General features: G+C 44.1%; 1 protein-coding gene across 2 annotated transcripts in view; it reads left to right on the top strand.

The window, feature by feature from the left end:
* The window catches only part of LOC124033449 (alpha-1,3-mannosyl-glycoprotein 4-beta-N-acetylglucosaminyltransferase C-like), a 187,228-nt gene that overhangs the window by 80,997 nt on the left and 83,165 nt on the right, over nt 1-23,066 (top strand). For both annotated transcript variants that reach the window (XM_046345483.1, XM_046345488.1), the window contains exons 2-3: nt 5,232-5,355; nt 5,524-5,588. The gene's annotated coding sequence lies outside the window, so the exon portion shown is untranslated. The remainder of the gene's footprint in view (nt 1-5,231; nt 5,356-5,523; nt 5,589-23,066) is intronic.

The following is a 23,066-nucleotide window of genomic DNA, read 5'->3' as shown; positions in this document are numbered from 1 at the left end:
CATCTTTTCCCGTATCTTCGCCACCAGTCCGCTCCTGTGTCCACACATCATCGCAGGTGCTCCGTCGGTTGTCAAACCCACGAGTTTTTCCCAAGGCAGCTCCATCTCATTTACACATCTTGACACCTCTTCATACAAATCATGCCCCGTAGTTGTGCCATGCATAGGACGTAAAGCCAAAAACTCCTCTGTCACGCTTAGGCTGGAGTCCACTCCGCGGATGAAAATTGACAACTGGGCAATGTCAGAAATGTCGGTGCTCTCATCCACAGCCAAGGAATATGCAATGAAATCTTTTCCCTTTTTCACAAGCTGCTCTTTTAGATTGATGGACAACTGGTCTACTCTCTCGGCAATGGTGTTTCTGCTCAGACTCACATTTAAAAAGAGTTGCCTTTTTCTGGGCAAACTTCGTCACAAACTTTAATCATGCAGTTTTTGATGAAATCCCCCTCCGTAAATGGCCGGGCTGATTTAGCGATCTCTTCTGCCAAAATAAAACTGGCCTTGACAGCAGCCTGGCCTTGTGATTTGGCTTTTTTGAACAGAGCCTGTCGAGATTTGAGGCCTCGTTTTAATTCCTCTGCCTTTTGTAGCCTTTGTTCCATGTCCATATTCTTGTTTTTGTCCGCGTGTTTCGTTTCATAATGTCGTCTCAGATTATACTCTTTCAGTACCGCCACACTTTCTCCACACAGAAGACACACAGGTTTTCCAGCTACCTCCGTGAACAAATACTCCGACTCCCACCTTGTTTGAAACCCCCGGTTCTCAGTGTCCACCTTCCGTTTTGCCATTTTTGATGGGTATCTGAAAGTTAATTTTACTGTGATGCTGACAACTGCTGTGCCAATAAATATTGAAATGAAGCAGCCTACTGCTCGGTGCGTCACCGTTGCATTGTGGGAAATGTAGTATTGGTGCGTGTAAAAGATCTGCGGGCTGCCGGCTTGCTGCGGTCTGCGGGCCGGTTCTAATAATAAATCAAGATCATCCCAGGGGCCTTGACTCTGACATATGTGATGTAAAGTGTTGGTCCCATGTTTCATGTTTCATGAGCAGACACAAAAGATTGTAGACCGTTTCCATACACACAAAAAGTGTATTTCTCTCAAATGTTTTGCTCAAATTTGTTTATGTCCCTTATAGTCAATATTTCTTCTTTTCCATTCCAGAGGCGCACCTTGTGCTGGGGACAATGAAAGGCCACTCTAAAATGTGCAGTTTGTCACACAACACAATGCCACAGATGTCTCAAGATTTTAGGGAGCGTACTATTGGCATGTTGACTGCAAGAATTTCCACTAGAGCTGTTGACAGAGAATTTAATATTAATTTCTCTACCATAAGCCACCTCCAATGTCGTTTTCAAGAATTTGTTAGTACGTCCAACTGACCTCACAACCGCAGACCATGTGTACGGCTTCGTGTGGGCGAGCGGTTTGATGATGCCAATGTTGTGAACAGAGTGCCCCGTGGTGGCGGTGGGGTTATGGTAGGGGTAGGCATAAGCTACAGACAAGAAACACATTGCATTTTATCGATGGCAAATTGAATGCGCAGAGATACCATGACGAGATCCTGAGGCTCATTGTCGTGCCATTCATCCGTTGCCATCACCTCTTGTTTCATCATGCTGCACAGCCCGTGTCGCAAGGATCTGTACCCAATTCCTGGAAGCTGAAAACGTCCCAGTACTTCCATGTCCTGCATACACAACAGCGCCCTGTGCTCTTCACAGATGAAAGCAGGTTCACACTGAGCACATGTGACAGACGTGACAGTCTGGAGACGCCGTGGAGAACGTTCTGCTGCCTGCAACATCCTCCAGCATGACCGGTTTGGCGGTGGGTCAGTCATGGTGTGGGGTGGCATTTCTTTGGGGGGCCGCACAGCCCTCCATGTGCTCGCCAGAGGTAGCCTGGCTGCTATTAGGTACCGAGATGAGATCCTCAGACCCCTTGTGAGACCATATGCTGGTGCAGTTGGCCCTGGGTTCCTCCTAATGCAAGACAATGCTAGACCTCATGTGGCTGGAGTGTGTCAGCAGTTCCTGCAAGAGGAAGGCATTGATGCTATGGACTGGCCCGCCCGTTCCCCAGACCTGAATCCAATTGAGCACATCTGGGACATCATGTCTCGCTCCAACCTGGACAGTTGCACTACAGACTGTCCAGGAGTTGGCGGATGCTTTAGTCCAAGTCTGGGAGGAGATCCTTCAGGAGACCATCTCATCAGGAGCATGCCCAGGCGTTGTAGGGAGGTCATACAGGCACGTGGAGGCCACACACACTACTGAGCCTCATTTTGACTTGTTTTAAGGACATTACATCAAAGTTTAATTTTGAGTGTGACTCCAAATCCAGACCTCCATGGGTTGATAAATTTGATTTCCATTGATCATTTTTGTGTGATTTTGTTGTCAGCACATTCAACTATGTAAAGAAAAAAGTATTTAATAAGAATATTTAATTCATTCAGATCTAGGATGTGTTATTTTAGTGTTCCCTTTATTTTATTGAGCAGTGTATTTTTGGGATGTTAAATGTTTTCAGTGTAAACTTAAATGCCTTAAAGCAAATATAAGGTATGTAGGAAAGATAATGGACCTATATATTTTACAATATAATATTTGAAAACTAACAATCACTATAATAAAGCTAGACAGTCAGGGAGAATAAATAAAAAAATTCAGAACCAATGGATTTAGCAGAATAGATGTATTATGTTTGAACAAAAGAACACAGCATTAACCATGTCAAAATGCATAGAATTCCAAGAAATGTGCTTAAAAACTGCAACATTTGATTTCAGCTGCAAGGCTAATTTTAAAAATGTAGCTACACTGCCAAGATGGGGGCCTCTAAAATTTGATAAAAAATTCAGCCACGGTCCGACTGCTTCCACGCCCCATGCCACAGCAACCTCCTAGACCCTTTTTGGTCCAGAGTACACATGGTAACTTCCCACTCGTTCTCTTTCTCCCATTGTCCCACTATAACTCTCTCTCTCTCTCTCAGCACTCTGCCCTACTCTTTTTCTTCTTCTCTCTCCATACACTGGAGGTTTACTAAGGTAAAGTGCACCATTCACACTGCACCTCCGCCTGCCTACTACTATGTGGTCTTCAAGTGGCCTCCCTCGGCAGCATTGAGTCGACATGATGGATGTTGTTTCAAACCAGGTTTCTCGCTACACTGAAAAAACAGACGTGTCAAAACAAGCTGGCTGGCATTGTATGCCGATAACGATAGTCACAGATTATGATACGATTTGTGCTTTTTGTTCATTTGTGGTGCCAACTGCCAGGGAATGTGACGAATGACTTAAAGTGACTATGCCGGCATGAAGCCTAAACTGCAAATGTGCTCGGTAATGACCAGAGTGTGTTTTGGAGATGCCACTAATGAGTGTGGCCATTAGGCACAAATTACGTTATAAAACCTGGGGAGTTAGGGCTGTTAGGGCTGAGTTAGGGCTGAGTTAGGACTGTTAGGGCAGAGTTAGGGCTCTTAGGGCTGAGTTAGGGCTGTTAGGGGTGAGTTAGTGCTGTTAGGGCTGAGTTAGGGCTGTTAGGGCTGAGTTAGGGCTGAGTTAGGGCTGTTAGGGCTGAGTTAGGGCTGAGTTAGGACTGAGTTAGGGCTGAGTTAGGGCTGAGTTAGGGCTGAGTTAGGGCTGTGCTGGCTAGGAGAAATGGCTGCCTGGGAGTTACACCTCTCCATTGATTTATTGGATGACCTCCATGATCAGAAACTGGTTGTCACTCATATTCATCAGAAACAAACCATTTCAATACAGGCCTTTAAAGAGAGAGATAAGAGATACTGAAGCTAGCAGCAGCCAATGTTTGTATTTGTTGGGTTCTCCTGTGCAGGGATCTTACTTCCTTTTGTGATCTCTGTACTGTAATCTAAGCTTTGTCATACATCACATGATAACCTCAGGGTATCTTTTAGCATCTGGAGAGGTGGTGCTAGGTCACTATGTGATGCTCTCTGGCTCCAGGAAGGGAAGGCAGGTCCACGGTGTGTGTGGGTGGGGGTTGGGAGGTAGGAAGGAAGGAAGGAAGGAAGGAAGGAAGGAAGGAAGGAAGGAAGGAAGGAAGGAAGGAAGGAAGGAAGGAAGGAAGGAAGGAAGGAAGGAAGGTGGGGCAGTTGGAGGTTGTGTGTGGGTGGATGAAAACCCAACGTTTCTGTGACTTCTCACTGAATGGAAATCAGGATAGACTCGAAGATGGGGGAGGGATGAGAGTAAAATTTATGAACACGGGCTAAACCGAAATGGATAGTTAAAGGTATGTTCTATTTTTCAGTGGTCCTGAATATTGAAAGGGGGAAAGATATCTCTTAACCATCAGACATATCAGAATACTTGAATCCACTCAAAAGGAAAATGTGAAGTAATTTGGTTTTGTTACCATGAATGATCTTGGTCTAGTGATGCACTTACAGTTGTATTTTACAAAGATGATTCCAATTTTCTTAAGTAATCCCAGCAAACCAACGTTCTGTGAATGTTTCTAGTTCATTAAGGTTGCCCAAAAAGTCCTAATAACACAAACACTGTCAAGTTGTACCGATGATTGTACAATGATTGTATAAAACCTTCACTATGTTGCAAGAACATTCCCAGAACACATTTTGTTATTACATTACCTGGAAACCTATCAAGATCCTCAGGGGAATGTTCTGTGGTGGTTGTTATAGATGTAGTGCACAACATTTTTGTGAATGTTAGGATAACATTCCAAGGATATTTAATTTAACCCCCCACAAAAATAAAAATAATAATATATATATATATATATATATATATATATATATATATATATATATATATATATATATATATATATATATATATATATATATATATATATATATATATATATATATATATGTCTTTAGGATGTTATCATCTTAATGTTAAATAGAACTTTATGTGAATGTTAGCTAATGTCCTGGGAATGTTCCCGGTATTCTGGGGTTATACTCATATCGTTTTTCCTATGTTATTACTGTATGGTTGCATACCAGCAAAAACACAATTTTAAAAGGTTGGACAGAGCTTATAAATGTGTTTTTAACTGATTTGCCTGGTTAAATAAAGATTTAATAACAAAATAAAAAAGTTTTAACACAAGGCTGAAAGACCAACCGAAGGAAAGATCAAACAACTCTGAAAATGAGGTCATTTCCACACATCCTTTGATCTGTCCATTTTTCTTGTAGGAGACGAATGGCGTACAGAGGGATCTATCATAGCGACCAGCTTTAAGCCCCCAAAATTACAAACAAACTAAAGGCGAAGGATCGATAGAGAGTGTCTCACGGAATGATGAACTGGCACTTCGGGGTAGGGGAAAATCAATGTCTCTCACTCTCTTTCTTCTCTCTATCTTTCTCTCCCTCTCTCTCTTTCACACCACCACACACTAGTGTTTTACTGTGTGTTTACTGAGTCTGTGTGGGTTTTCTTACCACAGTGATTTAACATCCAAATGTTTATTTTTCCCTCTTCCAGCATCGACACTTTGACCTGTGAGAGAGAGGAGAGTCCTATAATGGCCCATAGGATAAGCAGTAAAAGTAAGTACATCAGGATGGATTTACTATCTTAGTGACCCACTCCCTGGTCTCAATACTGCGGTTCATTAACAGTGGGTTTTAAAATATATACTGTATGTTGATCAATACTGCATTACAATTAGGGCTGTGATGGTCATGGAATTCTGGATGACGGTTGTTGGTCAGCCAAATGACCGTGGTCACCGTTATAATAATTTGTATAGCTCCTGACTGCATATGCTGCTGCAGAAAGGATGCATTACCTAGGCAACCAAAGGCTCATTTGCTACAACACCTTGCTTATTTCAGCAAGGAGAAACAAAGTTTCATCATGTTGTAAAGAGTCCATGTAACCGTGGAAATGGACTCAACCGCAATAATGCCCGGCCGTTCCTTCTTCACTCAGCTATTCGTCCAGTTTGCGGTTTCTTTTATTTTCATTACGGTCTTCATCCATAATGGTCAGTTACACGATTATACAGTAATTCTTCCAGCCTTAATTACAATCTTTAAATCTCCGCATTTAACATACAAAATTCAACTAAAAGAGAAACAGGGAATGCTGTGTAATGTCCGAAATTGGCTGAACGTGAAACGGGGACGTATACAGTATTATCTTGTAGGATTTCCCTGGCTACTATAACTACATTATGATCTGTCATGTGGTAGAGGAAAGACCTAGTAACTCTGTGAATATCTACGTTTCCTGTGAGAGATGTGGCTGTATGTAAAGGGGGCGGTACTTTACCATCTTGATAACTGTCAGGAGACACATTATACAAAAAAAGCTCTGCTCAAGTGTGTGTGTGTGTTTTTTTTTGTGTGTGTGCTATTCTATATGTTTGTAATATTGCTGCATCCTTGGTGTGTGTTTGCCTGTGTGTGTGTGTGTGTGTGTGTGTGTGTGTGTGTGTGTGTGTGTGTGTGTGTGTGTGTGTGTGTGTGTGTGTGTGTGTGTGTGTGTGTGTGTGTGTGTGTGTGTGTGTGTGTGTGTGTGTGTGTGTGTGTGTGTGTGTGTGTGTGTGTGTGTGTGTGTGTGTGTGTGTGTGTGTGTGTGTGCTCCCTACTCAATGTACTCGTGTGATATTTGTGTGTGTGTGCACCTAAAGTATGTGTGTGCGTGCATGCATGCTTATGTGTGTTTGTTTGCTGAATGTTTGTTTGCCTATGCGTCTATGTGCGTTTGTGAGTGATTGAGTGAGTGTGTATTACTCATTTGTGTGGTACATTATTTGTTTCTGTGTGTATCGGTCATGGGCGTAGCCTGGTTTCTGGCAGCAGTGTGATGTGGGCGAAAGCTCCAGTTCCTTCGCAAGGCAGCGTTGTCAGCACTGGAGAGCTCCTCCTATGAGACCGCTCAAGTTCCCCCATAAGGCAGCACTGTCAGCACTGGAGAGCTCCTACTGTCATTCATGCCATCTGAAATTTGGGCTGTGAGATGAAGCAGGAGACAGGTATCCGTCGGAGGGCCTCTTTCTTCTCTGAGCCGGGGGAATCGAGGCGAGGAGGGCTGGTTTGTGGTGTGTGTGTGTCTGCGTGTGGGCGCGTGTGTGTGTGATGCTAGTGAAATATTCATACACAAGTGGGGTTTGACAAGCTCCACTTGACACTTTCATACTCATTTTCATCTCTCACTGTTCATCACAGCACTCCAGTGGAACACTGTACTCTTGACATGTATCGTAGTTGTTGGTTGCCTACATCTTAACATGTAGTTATACAGTATGTTGTCGTGACTGAAGTAAGAGTACCACATACAATTCAGTGTCTGGATACAGTATGCAGGATAGTATCTATTCTGATGCCTAGTCACTTTACCCTGCCTTTATGTACATATCTCCCTCCAATACCTCGTATTCCTGCACATTGATCTGGTACTGGTACTGCCTGTATATAGCTACACATTGATCTGGTACTTCCTGTATATAGCTCCACATTGATCTGGTACTGCCTGTATATAGCTCCACATTGATCTGGTACTTCCTGTATATAGCTCCACATTGATCTGGTACTTCCTGTATATAGCTCCGTTCTCGTGTATTTTATTCCTCCTGTTTTACTACTTTAATTTGTATTTTATTTATTTTTGTACTCTGCATCATTGTGAAGGGCTCGTACGCAGGCATTTCATGATAAAGTCTAACCCGCTGTATTCGGCTCTTGTGACCAATACGATTTGATTTAGGTTTTGTATTTAGTATTTATTTTCATTTGTTTTATTTAACCTTTATTTTAACATGGAAGACATATTGAGACCTCGTCCTCTTTTACAAATGCACCCTGCATAAATATACACATTAAACCCAAACGATATATATGTATTAAATTCCAAGATGGTGTAGCAATCGGACTTGTGTTTTTGTCTTGTCCCTTCCTGTCCCTTGTAAACATTGTTTTTCCTTTTTTTCTCTCCAGTATATATATTTAATATTTGTATATCACTTTCTATCTACGGACTGAATATACTCTCCTGCAACCCGCCTCACCCAATGTGGTACGGATCTGCTATTTTTATACTTAAGAACTCATCAACTCATCAAACGCTAGCCAGCAAACTGGCTACCAGCTAACTGGCTAGCTACGACCCTGCTGATTCATTTTTTGAACCGTCACCTGAACCGGAACCCCAACAGAAGCTAGCCAGCTAACTAGCTACTAGCTAGTACTCAGCTATCCACTGATGGCGGTCATCAGCCACCTCTAGCATGGAAAACTCTCGCCAGTTTGTACAGCGCGACTCAAAGCAGAGCAAATCGTACTTATTTTTCTCCATATCTCCGGATTCCTACCGCAAGCTCTGAACCTTTTTTTCCCACCTGGATCATCGCAGCAGCTAGCTGCTATTCGAGTGGCCACTCCTGGCTAACGTCACTGTCCCGAAGCAATAACCAATTAGCCTGGAGTTATCCTTGCGATGCCCATCCGGCTAGCCAAATAAGTCCATCAGCCACTACTTGGGCTACAATACCTCTTTTTGCCAACTGGCTTGGATCCCCGCCGACTCATCACAACTGTACCACCGACGTGGCAACTGGCTCCGCCGTCGCTTCGTCCCCTAAAATCCCATCCGCTAGCATGCTAGCCGCAGCCTGCTAGCTGTCCAGAGCACACCGGACTGTTAGCTTAACTTCTTTGGGATAGGTGGGAGAGTAGCATCCCACCTGGACAACATTCGGTGAAATTGCAGAGCGCGAAATTCAAATGAAATTACTATAAATATTCAACTTTCATGTAATACATCAAAATAAAGCTTAACTAGTTGTTAATCCAGACACGGTGTCAGATTTTTAAAAGGCTTTACGGCGAAAGCAAACCATGCGATTATCTGAGGACAGTGAGTTGCGACACGAAAGTCAGAAATAGCGCTATAATTTATGCCTGACTGCCCTTGACCAGCACAAAAACATCCTGTGGCGCTCTGCATTAGCATCGAATAGCCCTCATGATATGCAACTTTTCAGGAAAGTTAGCAACAAATATACACAGGCAGTTAGGAAAGCTAAGGCTACCTTTTAATTTAAAAAAAAATCCCTTTTGCTCCCCAATTTCGTGGTATCCAATTGTTTGTTTTAATAGCTACTATCTTGTCTCATCGCTACAACTCCCATACAGGCTTGGGAGAGGCAAAGGTTGAAAGTCATGCGTCCTCCGATACACAACCCAACCAAGCTGTACTGCTTCTTAACACAGCGCACATCCAATCCAGAAGCCAGCCGCACCAATGTGTCTGAGGAAACACTGTGCACCTGGAAACCTTGGTTAGCACGCACAACACCTAACCCGGACGACGCTAGGCCAATTGTGCGTTGCCCCACTGACCTCCCGGTCACGGCCGGTTACAATAGAGCCTGGGCGCGAACCTAGAGTCTCTGGTGGCACAGCTGCCGCTGCAGTACAGCACCCTTAACCACTGCGCCACCCAAACTCAAAAAAGTTCTGGGACACAGTCCATGGAGAATAAGAGCACCCCCTCCCAGCTGCCCACTGCACTGAGGCTAGGAAACCCTGTCACCACCGATAAATCCACTATAATTGAGAATTTCAATAAGCATTTTGCTACGGCTGGCCATGCTTTCCACCTGGCTACCCCAACCCCGGTCAAGTGCCCTGCACTCCCCACAGCAACTCGCCCAATCCTCCCCCATTTCTCCTTCACCAAAATCCAGATAGCTGATGTTCTTATAGAACTGCAAAACCTGGACCCCTACAAATCAGCAGGGCTAGACATTCTGGACCTTCTCTTTTCAAAATGATCTGCTGAATTTGTTGCAACCCCTATTACTATCCTGTTCAACCTCTCTTTTGTATTGTCTGAGATTCCCAAAGATTGGAAAGCTGCCGTGGTCATCCCCCTCTTCGAAGGGGGAGACACTCTACATTCAACTTGCTACAGACCTAGATCCATCCTACACTGCCTTTCTAAGGTCTTCGAAACTACTAAGGTCTTTGCATACTACTCGCCAATGTCCAGTCTCTTGACAACAAGGTTGATGAAATCCGAGCAAGGGTAGCATTCCAGAGAGACATCAGAGACTGTAACGTTGTTTGCTTCACGGAAACATGGCTCACTCGAGAGACGCTAACTTAGTAGGTGCAGCCAGCTGGTTTCTTCACGCATCGCGCCGACAGAAACAAGCATCTTTCTGGTAAGAAGAGGAGCGGTGGGGTATGCCTTATGATTAACGAGGCGTGGTGTGATCATAACAACATACAGGAACTCAAGTCCTTCTGTTCACCTGACTTAGAATTCATCACAATCAAATGTCGACCGCATTATCTACCATTATCTAAGAGAATTCTCTTTGATTATAATCACAACCGTATATTTTCTCCCCCCAAGCAGACACATTGATGGCCCTGAACAAACTTTATTTTATTCTTTGCAAACTGGAAACCACATATCCTGAGGCTGCATTCATTGTAGCTGGGGATTTTAACAAGGCTAATCTGAAGACAAGACTCCCTAAATTGTATCAGCATATCGATTGCGCAACCAGGCCTGGTAAAACCTGGATCATTGCTATTGTAACTTCCGTGACGCATATAAGGCCCTCCCCCGCCCTCCTTTCGGAAAAGCTGACCATGACTCCATTTTGTTGCTCCCTGCCTATAAACAGAGACTAAAACAGGAAGCTCCCGCGCTCAGGTCTGTTCAACGCTGGTCCGACCAATCTGATTCCACACTTCAAGACTGCTTTGATCACGTGGATTTGGATATGTTCAGCATTGCTTCCGGCGCCGACAGAGATGGCCGCCTTGCGTTCCTAGGAAACTATGCAGTTTTTTTTTTTTACGTGTTATTTATATATATATATGCCATTTAGCAGACGCTTTTATCCAAAGCGACTTACAGTCATGTGTGCATACATTCTACGTATGGGTGGTCGCGGGGATCGAACCCACTACCCTGGCGTTACAAGCCCCATGCTCTACCAACTGAGCTACAGAAGGACCATTATTTCTTACATTAGTACCCCAGGTCATCTTAGGTTTCATTACATACAGTCGAGAAGAACTACTGAATATAAGATCAGCGTCAACTCACCATCAGTACGACCAAGAATATGTTTTTCGCAACGCGGATCCTGTGTTCTGCCTTACAAACAGGACAACGGAATGGATCGCATGCAGCGACCCAAAAAAACGACTCCGAAAAAGAGGGAAATGCGGCGGTCTTCTGGTCAGACTCCGGAGACGAGCACACCGTGCACCACTCCCGAGCATTCTTCTTGCCAATGTCCAGTCTCTAGACAACAAGGTTGATGAAATCCGAGCAAGGGTAGCATTCCAGAGGGACATCAGAGACTGTAATGTTCTGTGCTTCACGGAAACATGGCTCACTGGAGAGACGCTATCCGAAGCGGTGCAGCCAGCTGGTTTCTCCACGCATCGCGCCGACAGAAACAAACACCTTTCTGGTAAGAAGAGGGGCGGGGGCGTATGCCTTATGACTAACGAGACATGGTGTGATGAATGAAACATACAGGAACTCAAATCCTTCTGTTCACCTGATTTAGAATTCCTCACAATCAAATGTAGACCGCATTATCTACCAAGAGAATTCTCTTCGATTATAATCACAGCCGTATATATCCCCCCCAAGCAGACACATCGATGGCTCTGAACGAACTTTATTTAACTCTTTGCAAACTGGAAACCATTTATCCGGAGGCTGCATTCATTGTAGCTGGGGATTTTAACAAGGCTAATCTGAAAACAAGACTCCCTAAATTTTATCAGCATATCGATTGCGCAACCAGGGGTGGAAAAACCTTGGATCATTGTTACTCTAACTTCCGCGATGCATATAAGGCCCTGCCCCGCCCCCCTTTCGGAAAAGCTGACCACGACTCCATTTTGCTGATCCCTGCCTACAGACAGAAACTAAAACTAGAGGCTCCCACGCTGAGGTCTGTCCAACGCTGGTCCGACCAAGCTGACTCCACACTCCAAGACTGCTTCCAGCACGTGGACTGGAATATGTTTCGTATTGCGTCAGATAACAACATTGACGAATACTCTGATTCGGTGTGCGAGTTCATTAGAATGTGCGTTGAAGATGTCGTTCCCATAGCAACGATTAAAACATTCCCTAACCAGAAACCGTGGATTGATGGCAGCATTCGTGTGAAACTGAAAGCGCGAACCACTGCTTTTAATCAGGGCAAGGTGTCTGGTAACATGACCGAATACAAACAGTACAGCTATTCCCTCCGCAAGGCTATCAAACAAGCTAAGTGTCAGTACAGAGACAAAGTAGAATCTCAATTCAACGGCTCAGACACAAGAGGCATGTGGCAGGGTCTACAGTCAGTCACGGATTACAGGAAGAAATCCAGCCCAGTCACGGACCAGGATGTCTTGCTCCCAGGCAGACTAAATAACTTTTTTGCCCGCTTTGAGGACAATACAGTGCCACTGACACGGCCTGCAACGAAAACATGCAGTCTCTCCTTCACTGCAGCCGAGGTGAGTAAGACATTTAAACGTGTTAACCCTCGCAAGGCTGCAGGCCCAGACCGCATCCCCAGCCGCGCCCTCAGAGCATGCGCAGACCAGCTGGCCGGTGTGTTTATGGACATATTCAATCAATCCCTATACCAGTTTGCTGTTCCCACATGCTTCAAGAGGGCCACCATTGTTCCTGTTCCCAAGAAAGCTAAGGTAACTGAGCTAAACGACTACCGCCCCGTAGCACTCACTTCCGTCATCATGAAGTGCTTTGAGAGACTAGTCAAGGACCATATCACCTCCACCCTACCTGACACCCTAGACCCATTCCAATTTGCTTACCGCCCAAATAGGTCCACAGACGATGCAATCTCAACCACACTGCACACTGCCCTAACCCATCTGGACAAGAGGAATACCTATGTGAGAATACTGTTCATCGACTACAGCTCGGCATTCAACACCATAGTACCCTCCAAGCTCGTCATCAAGCTCGAGACCCTGGGTCTCGACTCCGCCCTGTGCAACTGGGTACTGGACTTCCTGACGGGCCGCCCCCAGGTGGTGAGGGTAGGTAACAACATCTCCACCCCAGTGATCCTCAACACTGGGGCCCCACAAGGGTGCGTTCTGAGCCCTCTCCTGTACTCCCTGTTCACCCACGACTGCGTGGCCGTGCACGCCTCCAACTCAATCATCAAGTTTGCGGACGACACAACAGTGGTAGGCTTGATTACCAACAACGACGAGACGGCCTACAGGGAGGAGGTGAGGGCCCTCGGAGTGTGGTGTCAGGAAAATAACCTCACACTCAACGTCAACAAAACTAAGGAGATGATTGTGAACTTCAGGAAACAGCAGAGGGAACACTCCCCTATCCACATCGATGGAACAGTAGTGGAGAGGGTAGCAAGTTTTAAGTTCCTCGGCATACACATCACAGACAAACTGAATTGGTCCACTCACACAGACAGCATCGTGAAGAAGGCGCAGCAGCGCCTCTTCAACCTAAGGAGGCTGAAGAAATTTGGCTTGTCACCAAAAGCACTCACAAACTTCTACAGATGCACAATCGAGAGCATCCTGGCGGGCTGTATCACTGCCTGGTACGGCAACTGCTCCGCCCTCAACCGTAAGGCTCTCCAGATGGTAGTGAGGTCTGCACAACGCATCACCGGGGGCAAACTACATGCCCTCCAGGACACCTACACCACCCGATGTTACAGGAAGGCCATAAAGATCATCACGGACATCAACCACCCGAGCCACTGCCTGTTCACCCCGCTATCATCCAGAAGACGAGGTCAGTACAGGTGCATCAAAGCAGGGACCGAGAGACTGAAAAACAGCTTCTATCTCAAGGCCATCAGACTGTTAAACAGCCACCACTAACATTGAGTGGCTGCTGCCAACACACTGACACAACTCCAGCCACTTTAATAATGGGAATTGATGGAAATTGATGTAAAATATATCACTAGCCATTTTAAACAATGCTACTTAATATGATGTTTACATACCCTACATTACTCATCTCATATGTATATACTGTACTCTATACCATCTACTGCATCTTTATATCATACATGTATCACTAGGCACTTTGAACTATGCCACTTTGTTTACATACCCTACATTACTCATCTCATATGTATATACTGTACTCGATACCATTTATTGCATCTTGCCTATGCCGTTCTGTACCATCACTCATTCATATATCTTTATGTACATATTCTTTATCCCTTTACACTTTTGTGTATAAGGTAGTATTTATGGAATTTTTAGGTTAGATTACTTGTTGGTTATTACTGCATTGTCGGAACTAGAAGCACAAGCATTTCGCTACACTCGCATTACCATTTGCTAACCATGTGTATGTGATAAATCAATTCGATTTTTTGATTTGATTTGAAAGCCAATTTTTAAAAGAAAAATTACCTACCATTTCGATTCCCACCGTACATTCTCCGCTATGCAATCTGGTTTCAGAGCTGGTCATGTGTGCACTTCAGCCATGCTCAAGGTCCTAAACGATATCATAACCGCCATCGATAAGAAACATTACTGTGCAGCCGTATTCATCGACCTGTTCAAGACTTTCGACTCTGTCAATCACCACATTATTTTTGGCAGACTCAACAGCCTTGGTTTCTCAAATGATTGCCTCGCCTGGTTCACCAACTACTAATCTGATATAGTTCAGTGTGTCAAATCAAAGGGCCTGTTGTCCGGACCTCTTGCAGTCTCTATGGGGGTGCCACAGGGTTCAATTCTCGGGCCGACTCTCTTCTCTGTATACATCAATGATGTCGCCCTCGCTGCTGGTGATTCTCTGATTCACTTCTATGCAGACGACACCATTCTGTATTCTTCTGGCCCTTCTTTGGACACTGTGTTAACTGACCTCCAGACGAGCTTCAATGCCATACAACTCTCCTTCTGTGGCCTCCAACTGCTCTTAAATGCAAGTAAAACTGAATGCATGCTCTTCAACCGGTTGCTGCCCGCACCCGCCAGCATCACTACTCTGGACTGTTCGGACTTAGAATATGTGGACAACTACAAATACCTAGGTGTCTGGCTAGACTGTAAACTCTCCTTCCAGACTCACATTAAGCATCTCCAATCCAAAATCTAGAATCGGCTTCCTATTTTGCAACAAAGCATCCTTCACTCATGCTGCCACACATACCCTCGTAAAACTGATCATCCTACCGATCCTTCACTTCGGTGATGTCATCTATAAAATATCCTCCAACACTCTACTCAACAAATTGGATGCAGTCTATCACAGTGCCATCCGTTTTGTCACCAAAGCCCCATATATTACCCACCACTGCGACCTGTACGTTCTCGTTGGCTGACCATCGCTTCATACTCGTCGCAAACCCACTGGCTCCAGGTCATCTACAAGTTTCTGCTAGGTAATGCCCCACCTTATCTCAACTCACTGGTCACCATAGCAGCACCCACCCATAGCACACGCTCCAGCAGTTATATCTCATTGGTTACCCCCAACGCCAATTCCTCCTTTGGCCGCCTTTCCTTCCAGTTCTCTGCTGCCAACGACTGGAACGAACTGCAAAAATCATTGAAGCTGGAGACCCATATCTCCCTCACTAGCGTTAAGCACCAGCTGTCAGAGCACTGCACCTGTACATAGCCCATCTGTAAACAGCCCATCCAACTACCTCATCCCCATACTGTATTTATTTATTCATCTTGGTCCTTTGCACCCCAGTGTCTCTTGCACATTCATCTTCTGCACATCTTCCATTCCGGTGTCTAATTGGTATTTTGTAATTACTTTGCCACCATGGCCTATTTATTGCCTTACCTCCCTTATCTTACCTCATTTGCACTCACTGTTTATATGTTTTTCTTTTTTCTACTGTATTATTGACTGTATGTTTGTTAATTCCATGTGTAACTCTATGTTGTTGTATGTGTCGAACTGCTGTGCTTTATGTTGGCCAGGTCGCAGTTGTAAATGAGAGCTTGTTCTCAACCAGCCTACCTGGTTGAAATAAATAACAATAGAAAAGTGGTGGCTTTATCACTGAGATGCAGTGCCTTAGACCGCTGCAACACCGGGGAGCTCCTAGGCAGCCATCGTCATTATCTATAGACTTGTTTTTAATTCTCAAGGTATTATTACTACTATTTCAGAGGTAGTGTTCTCTTCCACTACACCTGACTAAATAAAGCTGAAATAAAAAAATAAAACAAATGTAGAAACACAGTCATGGGAAGCACAAATACAACGTCACAAATCACCCAGAAAAACAGTTACCTTCATCCTCAAACAAGTTCCCAATCAATACTTTAAATTGCCACAAAAACATCAATTTTCTTCCAGCATTTCGATGCCTTAAAAGTAAAAAGCAGATTTACCTAGCTTGGTGGAGACCCTAGAAACCTCCGTATTATACATAAGAGTTCTATACCTTCAGGACCCCAATGCTATAGTTAATGTTATTCCAGATGGTTAAACTGATCCATCAAACAAAGTGACCAGGTTAGGCAGGCAAATTGCACCATTAAATCCAAATTAGATTCCACTCTCCAAATGGGGCGGAAGGTCTCAGAACACTTAATTCATTTCTACCAGATTAGTGGTGGAATATTTTCTCATGTCAATAACAGAAATGCTGCTCTCCTGACAGCAGGCCTCTTTTAATCCAAGCTACTCACAGTGAGACAGCATTGATTGCTGCTGCCATGCTCTGCATAATTCAGCCATGCTGCTCATTCTCATAGAGCAATAAAAATATTAGCCTCAGGGGAAAAAGTAAACAGGAGAGTGAAAGTTGCAAATCATCACTTCATTTTCCTTTATTTTGTTCTCCAGTAGCGTCTCCATAGCTCATCATGAGGACGAGGCCCTATCTCCACATTCTGCAGAAATATCAATATAGATGCATGAGTCTCCCTGAAGCAAGGTCCTCAGCTAATTAAATCTGTAATCACTTTGTAGTGTAAAAACAGCAGAGGGGGGGCTGCATGTTGAAATGAGGGCCAGTAGAGTTTTACTTAACAAAGAAAGATAATTGGGTTCAGGGCCATTCGTTCTCCTCATAAAATACAGAGGTTTCTACTCCCCATCAGGCTACTGATATCAGAATTCCCCCTGAAGAGAGAGAGAGACAGAGACAGAGAGAGAGAGGGAGACACACACCGAGAGAGCGAGGGAGATGGACCGAGAGAGAGGCACAGAGACAGGGAGGGACGGAGAGAGGTTACATGGAGGAGCAAGACACCGCCGTCAAGGGCACGACAGACAAGCACTCGTTTTGTCTTGAGGGTTTAAGTCAGTGATGGAATGGAGAAGGTAATGGGATTCAGGGGAGCTCCAGACAGAGCTGGAATTCTAATGGAGGACAGAGGGAGGAGATACTCTCTGTAGGAGTGCATGAACGCCTTTCATCTCTGGGGTATGGTTCAGTCTATCAAGGTGCTGCATGTTTTAGTGCTGCTTTTGTATGACCCAGGTACTAGCATGCTCACACGTCTCACTTTGCTATTCACCTATACACCACCTTGGACCCAGCCGAACCGTATAATTAAAATGAATATATTCTCAGGCAGATCACTTGCTCATGTTATGTGGACTGGCAAGCCTATTGGGTGAACCATTTGGACTTTTTGATTTGTGACACAATGAAAATGTGTACAACGACATACTCTCTCAGACTTAACCTCTTTTATCATGGTCCTTCGAGCCAGATAGGAACAGTACAAACTCTCTCCAGACATCATCACAACGATGAGATGTTCTTTTCCTTTGGGGTCACATGACAAGAAAACATAAACATAAACATAAACTCTCTCTGGAAGTATTCATCATCAGTGAGCTGAGCCTTCAGGTTGGCCCCTCCTCCTCTTCCGTGTTACTGCACACTCTTCTGTGTTACTCACATGTGTGCCCTTTCCCAGTACACATGATCTAAAGGACTCCGACTAGGTGAGAGGAGAGGCAGGCCAACCACAGTATGTCGGGGTTATCCATACCCTGGAGGAATGTCCATGGTGACCTGATTTCCTCCTGTTATGTCCCACATTTCCTGGGCCATTCGCTCTCCGATTCTCTAATCCACCTGATCCTGACTGCCACTGCCATTTTGTGGAAAATACAAATGTAAATCAGAGAAATCTTGAGCTATCATGAGAACAATTTTGTATTTTACTCATAATCCATCTAACCTTAGACGTGAAGTGTTCTCGACTCCCTGTAGAGATGTCTGTTCCATTCTTTCATTCTGACCAATAATTAAAATCATAGAAGTTATAAGAAACAATAACTCTCAGGTCATCTTAGATCTGGTTTTGAAATTACTCTTTGAATTACATTGATAATGACATTGCTTGTTGTTTCCAACATCAGTGGAATACATCAGCAGAGGGTTTTGAAGAGCCCACCACGGTCCTCCTCATTCAGTGGAATACATCAGCAGAGGGTAATGAAGAGCCCGCCACGGTCCTCCTCATTCCTCGGTCTCATGCTGTCACATTTATTACCCAGATCTGAGTTATGGTCTGTTGATTCTTCACGTCTTCAGTACTGTCTTTCATTTTAGCATCTGGGCTTAATTGGTGCGATGCTGTAAAGCCACAGCTGCTCTGTCTGTTAGGGCAATAAATTACCCCAATTAGGAGGCAAACAAAGGGGCTTGGCTGTCTGATCAATGCTGCAGCCACTCTGGTACACACCCATAGGTAGAGCCTGAGTCCCAAACGGTACACTGTTCCCTACATAGTGCACTACTTTTGACCAGAGCCCTATGGAGTCCTACAGAGCCCTGATCAAAAGCAGTGCACTAGGGAACAGGGTGCCGTTCGGGACGCAGGCAGGGAAGGACATGCTGTAACGAGGTTTCATTGACACTGAGTTTATCTCAAACACCTGTGTCCCATTTTGGCCTGGAATCCAACTGCTTCCTGCATCATCTGCATCAGGAAGCATATACCATGGATGAGATTTAAACAGACATTTTAACGGCATCCACCTCTGATGAAAATATCTTTGACTGCAGGGTGTAGTACGCCAAGCAGTTTAGAATGTGTGTTGGCCATAACATGGTAAACGCACCTCCGCTACTGTATCACATCTACAGTATGTTTGAGCTCCATAGCAGAAGCATCATGTTAAAACAAAGAAAATAAAGGACTAAGTACCTAATCTGTGGATTGAGTGTAAGTTACAGAGCTGGTTGCATATGGGGTTCTACATATACATTCTATATTACATATAATACATAATACATAATCAGTGGATAATCTCCACAGAAAGGAGGGAAGGATACAGAGGAGGAATAACAATAGAAACATCTGTGCCACTTCACAGTTACTCTGCCGTAAACCATCACCTTATTCTTCAGTTAGAAAACATTGCCATTTACCCTCTCCATTGCTACATGATATGACATATTTATGTGAAACTGCAAAATACTTTGGCCCCTGGAAGATATTTATCTCAAGAGGGCTTTACCTCCTCTCAGGTGTTCTAGGTCCACTGTATTGCAAAGCACCATGACTCTGTCAAGCACTTCTGGCAAGCGAGAGGTAGCCTAGCCTTTAAGAGTGTTGGGTCAGTAATGAAAGGTTGCTGGTTCGATTCCCTGAGGCAACTAGGTGAAAAATATGTCAATGTACCCTTGAGCAAGGCACTTAACTCTAATTGCTCCTGTAAATTGCTCTGGATACGAGTGTTTGCTAAATTACTAAAATGAGATTAAAAGCCATGAAACAAACAATAGAAAAAGGAGATATTTTTTTCAAGTTTTTTGTCCTGATCTAATCATCTCTCTCTCTTTACATCTGGCCCAAACACACCATCCTTAATCTCTCCACGAACGGAGGCCCTAAGAACTGAACACTCCATTAAGCCGGACAGAGTTTGACAAGAACAATGAAGTGCGCTTTTTCCTGTGGCCTCAAGTGTCTGTCTGAATAATGAGGGGCATTGTGGACCCTCCGCTTTCTCCTTCTCCTTCCATCCGATTCACCCTTCCTCTTCCTGTTCCCTCCATCTCATTCACTCTTCCTGTTCCCTCCATCTCATTCATTCTTCCTCTTCCTGTTCCCTCCATCTCATTCACTCTTACTCTTCCTGTTCCCTCCATCTCATTCATTCTTCCTCTTCCTGTTCCCTCCATCTCATTCATTCTTCCTCTTCCTGTTCCCTCCATTTCATTCACGCTTCCTCTTCCTGTTCCCTCGATCTCATTCACTCTTACTCTTCCTGTTCCCTCCATCTCATTCACTCTTCCTCTTCCTGTTCCCTCCATCTCATTCACTCTTCCTGTTCCCTCCATCTCATTCACTCTTACTCTTCCTGTTCCCTCCATCTCATTCATTCTTCCTCTTCCTGTTCCCTCCATCACATTCACTCTTCCTGTTACCTCCATCACATTAACTCTTCCTCTTCCTGTTCCCTCCATCTCATTCATTCTTCCTCTTCCTGTTCCCTCCATCTCATTCATTCTTCCTCTTCCTGTTCCCTCCATCTCATTCATTCTTCCTCTTCCTGTTCCCTCCATCTCATTCACTCTTCCTCTTCCTGTTCCTCCATCACATTAACTCTTCCTCTTCCTGTTCCCTCCATCTCATTCATTCTTCCTCTTCCTGTTCTTCCTGTTCCATCCATCTCATTCACTCTTCCTCTTCCTGTTCCCTCCATCACATTCACGCTTCCTCTTCCTGTTCCCTCCATCTCATTCACTCTTACTCTTCCTGTTCCCTCCATCTCATTCATTCTTCCTCTTCCTGTTCCCTCCATCACATTCACTCATCCTCTTCCTGTTCCCTTCATCTCATTCACTCTTCCTCTTCCTGTTCCCTCCATCTCATTCACGCTTCCTCTTCCTGTTCCCTTCATCTCCTTCACTCTTCCCATTGAAGATCCAATCTGGAGAGAGAAAGGATCTGGAGAGAGAGTCTGGAGAGAGAGTGAGAGAGAGAGAGAGAGAGAGAGAGAGAGAGAGAGAGAGAGAGAGAGAGAGAGAGAGAGAGAGAGAGAGAGAGAGAGAGAGAGAGAGAGAGAGAGAGAGAGAGAGAGAGAGAGAGTGAAGTGAGAAATAGAGTTTGTGTGGGGGGGTCTCGGGATCTGTGATTGTCTCAGAATAGAATGGTCATGTAAGACTTGTCACTTGAATTTTGGGAAAAGTGAATTGGATAAATTATGTGTGGGTTTTTCAAACCGAGACCCTCATTTTTGCCATTTATATCCTGCGATGAACAATGGTAAATTTTTTTTAGTTTAATGGTTTTAATACACAGATTAATACACAAATATGACAGAACAGCATTGAGACACCACAGCACAAAGATGGAGCTACACAGTATAGCGTGTCAGAGAAATATTATTATTGTGTTTAATCTTTGAGGCAAGCTAATATCATAAACTCAGTCACACCCACCCACAAACTGGGTTTATTGTATTCATTTATGAAAGGGGAACTCTTTGCTGTAATCTAAACAAGTGGATTGATCATTTAATTCAAGTATCTTGCTCTTCGGAGGAGCAATTAAATGGTTATTACCGATCAACAAAATTGTTCTAACCAACATTCCATGAAATTGAGAATATTTTTTATATTAAAGTAAGAAGACGTTTTATATCTAATTACAAACCGAGTCCGAGCCCTGAATGCTTTGGCTGAAAGCCATATACCACGGCTATGACAAAACATTTATTTTTACTGTTCTAATTATGTTTGTAACAGGTTTATAATAGCAATAAGGCACATCAGGGGTTGTGGTATATGGCCAATACACCACGGCTAAGGGCTGTATCCAGGCACTCTGCGTTGCGTCATGGGTAAGAACAGTCCTTAGCCTTAGTATATTGGCCATAAACCACAACCCCTCGTGCCTTATTGCTTAAGTAACTCATTCAGAGGCACAACCAGGAATGGTGTAGAAAATGTTCACACTTTAGAGTCCACTTTTGAAAGGAGAACACCTTTTGAAAGGAGAACACCTTTTGAAAGGAGAACAACTTTTGAAAAGAGAACACCTTTTGAAAAGAGAACACCTTTTGAAAAGAGAACACCTTTTGATAGGAGAACAGCTTTTGAAAGGAGAACACCTTTTGAAAGGAGAACACCTTTTGAAAGGAGAACACCTTTTGAAAGGAGAACACCTTTTGAAAGGAGAACACCTTTTGATAGGAGAACACCTTTTGAAAAGAGAACACCTTTTGAAAGGAGAACACCTTTTGAAAAGAGAACACCTTTTGAAAAGAGAACACCTTTTGAAAGGAGAACACCTTTTGAAAACACCCATTCTCTGTATGTTTCCTTCTGTGTTATAGCCTTGGGTGCCCTTATTTCCCCTGTGTTTCAGGCTGCTGTCTGAAAGAAATGCCTCTTCTTAGAGTTTTGTGGATATGACTAACAGGGTCATCCTGCTTATTATGACAATACTGTTATGATAATGGTAGTGAGGGTCTGTGCTATGGTAATGGTGCTGTTGAAATGGATCGCCTCTATTATACATGGCACTCTATGGTCTTATGGTAATGGTTAGCAAGGTCATCCTATACGGGTTATGGTGATGCGTGGATCAGATATTTGTTCACCCGCCCACAATTGCTTATAACACATCCACAACCGCCTGACTATATGTGATAAAGTGAACATCTGAGGCCCACACTCGACCCTAACCTGCAAATATTGCATGTTTTGTATTTTTTATTTCACCTTTATTTAACCAGGTAGGCCAGTTGAGAACAAGTTCTCATTTACAGCTGCCACCTGGCCAAGATAAAGCAAAGCAGCAAGACAAAAACAACAGCACTGTCACGCCTTGGTCATTGTATTTTGGGTTTTTGTTATATGTTTGGGTAGGCCAGGGTGTGACATGGGTTTATATGTTGTGTTTCGTATTGGGGTTTGTAATATTTGGGATCGCGGCTGATTAGGGGTGTGGTATAGGCTTGGCTGCCTGAGGCGATTCTCAATTAGAGGCACGTGCTTATCGTTGTCTCTGATTGGGAACCGTATTTAGGCAGCCTGACTTTCGCTTTGTATTTCGTGGGTGTTT

This window comes from Oncorhynchus gorbuscha, linkage group LG01 (genome assembly GCF_021184085.1).
Source record: "Oncorhynchus gorbuscha isolate QuinsamMale2020 ecotype Even-year linkage group LG01, OgorEven_v1.0, whole genome shotgun sequence".
Taxonomy (NCBI): domain Eukaryota; kingdom Metazoa; phylum Chordata; class Actinopteri; order Salmoniformes; family Salmonidae; genus Oncorhynchus; species Oncorhynchus gorbuscha.
Note: the sequence above shows the minus strand (reverse complement) of the source record. Positions and strands in the feature narration are given on the sequence as shown.